Genomic DNA, 4757 nt, shown 5'->3' with positions numbered 1-4757 from the left:
AGGTAAGTGGAATGTATTTCTGGAAGCAGAAAATATAAACACTACAAATATATTTTGCTAGACATGTTTCTAAAACATATTATACATTTGTCTGCCTTTGAAATTTAAGGAGGTCTCAGAGAAATTGTGGAGCAGTAACAGGTTATCTTGAAAACTCTTCTGCTTCTCGCTTATGTTATTACCATACAAAACAAGGGCAGGGAATAGCTGTGACTTGTCTGTGACAGTCTTCTGTGCCCAATCACAACCCAGTTTGGGATGAGAGCTTTTACTGGTTGGGAAGTCTGGTTATGCCTGTTGGTGCTGGGAGTGGGGAGATGAACCCCTGGCACGAGCAGAGAAGCCACAGATGCTTCTACACAAACAAAAGAGAAAATAGAGAACCAACATGTAAATTTGATGAAACTGCATGTAAATTTGATGAAACAGGAGCAGAATCAGGGATTTTCAGGTTTGGACGTTTAAGGGAGAATTCTGTGGATGAGTGATCATGAGCTGTTTCCTGCCTTTCAACAGAGCTGATCTCCCTCCTGCGAAAGTATTTGTACTCAAACCAACGAACCCATCCGTGGCATATAAACTAAGACCAAGAACTGATGAGCAAGCCAGAAGCAGCTAATGTGACACTTAACAAAGCTCATATTAGTGTCATGGCAAGGTAATGACAATCTATCAACACATTGATGATGCAGCTCAGTCAAAACCACAGGGAAAAAGGAATGAATTTACAGTTTACCTCATTTTATCATTTTAACCGAAGAAGCATCCAAATCCTTTTCCTTATTATCTGAAAACGAGGCACAAATCTGGATACTAGTGGACAGGTTTCAGTTCAGTGGGGACTGTGAATCAGCTGTATTCATGCCTGTTCTCACATTCAGACATATTTAAATCTCCATGTGGAACACAAGCTACCATCTTCTGCCTCCTCAATCCTGGCATAGCCTGTCTTTCTGGAAAACCATTATAATTCAAAGATAAGATTATTTGCTGAGAAAAAAAATGAGTGACTAGTGATGTCCAAAAAAAAAAAAAGTGAAAATAATAACCATGTATGGTGCCAAGTGGGTACTGGCAATATTGGGGGATCTCTTTCTAAAGCATGTGATCATCTACCACTATGCTGTGCACATGAAAGTTAAACAAGAGAGTATTGAATGTAAACTGTAAATGAAAAATAAAATGTAAAACAATACAGAAGCACCCTGGGTAGAAAAAAAGATAGCTTTCATACAAACAGTTATTCCCAGATGGCACCAAACCTGCACTGTCTGTAACCATAACTTGCAACCTTCCAAATTGTTAAGAGGTTTCTCATACTGGTGTGTTGTTTGCCTCAGTGTGTTTTCTTAAATAGATAGAGGTTATATTTGAGGACAATCAGAACTATTATAAGTGAAGAAACTATATCTTTTATTTTTTAAATATTTTTATTTATTTCAGAGAGGAACAGAGAGGGAGAGATTGAACCATCAATGATGAGAGAGAATCATTGCTCAGCTCCTTCCTGCCCACCCCTACTGGGGACTGAGCCCGCAACTTGGGCATGTGCCCTTGACTAGAATTGAACCCGGAACCCTTCAGTCCACAGGCTGACGTTCTATCCACTGAGCCAAACCAGCTAGGGCAAAGAAACTATATTTTTTAAAAATGGTAACAAGAATTTACAAAACTATTATCAGAAAGGTTTCATGATATCAAAAAAAACCATAAACTTATCATCTCACCTCTGCTTTTCATCTATGGATTCTAATTTTAGAGATAAATCCTGGTTCTAGGCTATTCATCATTTTATAAATCTTGAATTTATTCCTGCCAACAAATTTGGTTTCCTCAATTAACTTATTTATCTTGAGCATTTCAGGTTGTTTTCCAAACCGTGGTGATCACATATGTCTACCCTGATATGGACAACAGCATTTGGTTAGGGATCAATTTGGACAGTTTGACCGTTCTTCTCTGAAAATGATACCTATAAACCTATCTAACCCAGAGCTTTCCAATCAAACCCATATATGCAGAAGCTTTACCTTGTGAGGGAAAATTGATCTCAGGTATTGTCACGTCATGATGAGTCAATTAAAGATAATGAGTTTAGTGGACAACTTCTAACCTGATCATGTTCCTTTAACCCCATTATTGGCATGCAAAGTAGTATTCCTCAAACTATCTCCCTTAGAAATATATTGCGTTTTAAAACATTAAAGAACCTTGTCAACCTATGTCAACCTTGTAAGTCAATGTTCATTGAAAATTTTATGGGAACTGAAACTGAAATCCATGGGAACTTCAGAAAGTTTCAGGTGATCAACACAGGTAAGTCATTGCTAAAGATTATCCTTTGATGCCTCTATTTCTCTACCAATAGCCTGGTGGGTGCATGCTCTCAAGCTTGCTTGGCTACCTGCTACAACAGCTTTCAAATTATTCTTCCCACTTGTAGCTCCCTCCTTCCTAAAATTCTCCCTACATCCCAGCTTGTTCACTCCATTGAATTATTGCTTCATGGAAAACATATTGAAAATATCACAGAGCTGCTAGAAAGCCAGCAGTGGCTTATGGTTGATTAGGAAAATTTGTTCTCTTCATCATGGAAGTCCATGCAACTTTCCACTACCGTTCTCTGATATAAAATGTTCTCGCCCCTCTTCTCTGCCAAAGTCCTAGTTTTTATTCACTGTGCTCTTAACAAAACCTTTTACTCTCAAGACAGATCTGATGGTTGAATTCTCCGCATTTACATTCCCCAGTACTTCTTTATGCTACATGAGTCTCACTAACCCACAATTTTAAATTTTGGAAAAGTATTCTAAAAAGGTTTATTTTCTCTTCCAAACTAAATTGGAAACTTATTCAAATCTGAATCTCTTGAATTTTGTTTTAGATTTGCCATTTCCCAGTAATACAAGGAGATGTTAGCACATATATTTTTCTCCACTCTGACAATCTCTGTTTTTTAATTGGTGCATTTAGGCCACTGACATTCAAAGTGATTGTTGATATTCTTGGATTAATATCTACCATATTAGTTACTGTTTTCTATTTATTGCCCTTATTCTTTTTTTAAATATATTTGATTGATTTTTTTTACAAAGAGGAAGGGAGAGGGATAGAGAGTTAGAAACATCGATGAGAGAGAAACATCGATCAGTTGCCTCCTGCACAATCCCCACTGGGGATGTGCCCACAACCAAGGTACATGCGCTTGACCGGAATCGAACCTGGGACCCTTGAGTCTTCAGGCTGACGCTCCATCCACTGAGCCAAACCAGTTAGGGCAATTGCCCTTATTCTTTGTCTTACTTTTGTCTTCCATTCTTTTTATGACTTCTGTGGTTTTAATTGAGCACTTTATTTGATTCTCTTTTCTCTTATTTCTTAACATGTGGATTTTACTTTAATTTTTTAAAAATTTAAATAGTGCCCTAGAGTTTGTACTAGTAATTACATTTACAGCTAATCGAAGTCCACTTTCAAATAACACTATACCACTTCACAGATAGTGTAATCTATAGTAACAAAATAATACTAATTCCTCTCTCTCATCCCTTGTATCATTTCTGTCATTTACTTCACTATATGTAAGTATAGATAAGCATGTATATATATATATAAACATACACAATCAAATGCATTGTTGATATCATTTTGAACAAACAGTTATCTGTCAGATTAATTGAGAATAAGAAAAAATATCTTTTTCAGTAAGATGGTGCCAAAAGTGAAAAAGGAATCCCCTGCCCCTCCCAAAGCCAGAGTCAAAATAAGGGCTTTGAAGGTAAAGACAGCAGTGCTGAAAGTGTCCACAGTCACACAAAAAATATCTGCACATCACCCACCTTCTGGCTGCTGAAGACATGGGGGCTCCAAAGGCAACTTAAATATCCTCAGCAGAGCACCCCCAGGAGAAACAAGCTTGACTACTATGCCATCATTGAGTTCTCTGTGACGACTGAGTCAGCCATGAAGAAGACAGACAACGACAATAAACTTGTGTTCGTTGTGGATGTCAAGGGCAATAAGCACCAACAGATAAAACAGGATGAGAAGCTCTATGACATTGATGTGGCCAAGGTCAACACCCTGATCAGGCCTGGTGGAGAGAAGAAGGCATACATTTGACTGGCTCCTGACTATGATGTTTTGGATGTTGCCAATAAAATTGGGATCATCTGAACTGAGTGCATCTGAGTAAATCTAAATATAAACATTGTACACGGTAATAAAATAAAATATGAAATAAATTTTTAACATTTTTTTTCACTTAGTTCTTCAATGCTTTCCATTTTTTTGTGAAGATCTGAGTTTCATATACATATTGTTTCACTTCCCTCTGAAGGACTTGTTTAAACCTTTTTTCCAAAGCAGCTCTAGTGGACACAAGTTCCATATTTTTATTTTGTCTGACAGTCTTTATTTCTCCTTTATTTTTGAAAGCTAGCTCCACTGGTTACAGACTTCTAGGTTGGTGGGTTTCTCTCCCTCAACATTTTAAGTATTTCACTCTATTCTCTTCTTGCTTGCATGGTTTCTGAGAAGTCACATGTGATCCTTATCTTTTTCTGCTATAAGTAAGGTGTTTCTTTCTTCTGACTTTTTTCAAAGTTTTTTTTCCTTACCCTTGATTTTCTATGATTTAAAATGATATATCTATGTGTAAGTTTTCTGTTTGTTTGTTTGTCTCATTGTGTTGTGTTTTGGGGCATATATTCTGCTTGGTGTTCTCTGAGGTTCCTGAAATTGTGGTTCAATATCTG

At 37.1% G+C, this 4757-nt stretch overlaps 1 pseudogene; it reads left to right on the top strand.

Annotated features, from left to right (window-relative positions):
• The first annotated feature begins 3709 nt into the window (after positions 1-3709).
• LOC132234254 (large ribosomal subunit protein uL23-like) lies at positions 3710-4122 on the top strand (annotated as a pseudogene).
• The last annotated feature ends 635 nt before the right edge of the window (positions 4123-4757 follow it).

The sequence above is a fragment of the Myotis daubentonii genome, chromosome 5 (genome assembly GCF_963259705.1).
Source record: "Myotis daubentonii chromosome 5, mMyoDau2.1, whole genome shotgun sequence".
Taxonomy (NCBI): Eukaryota; Metazoa; Chordata; class Mammalia; order Chiroptera; family Vespertilionidae; genus Myotis; species Myotis daubentonii.
Note: the sequence above shows the minus strand (reverse complement) of the source record. Positions and strands in the feature narration are given on the sequence as shown.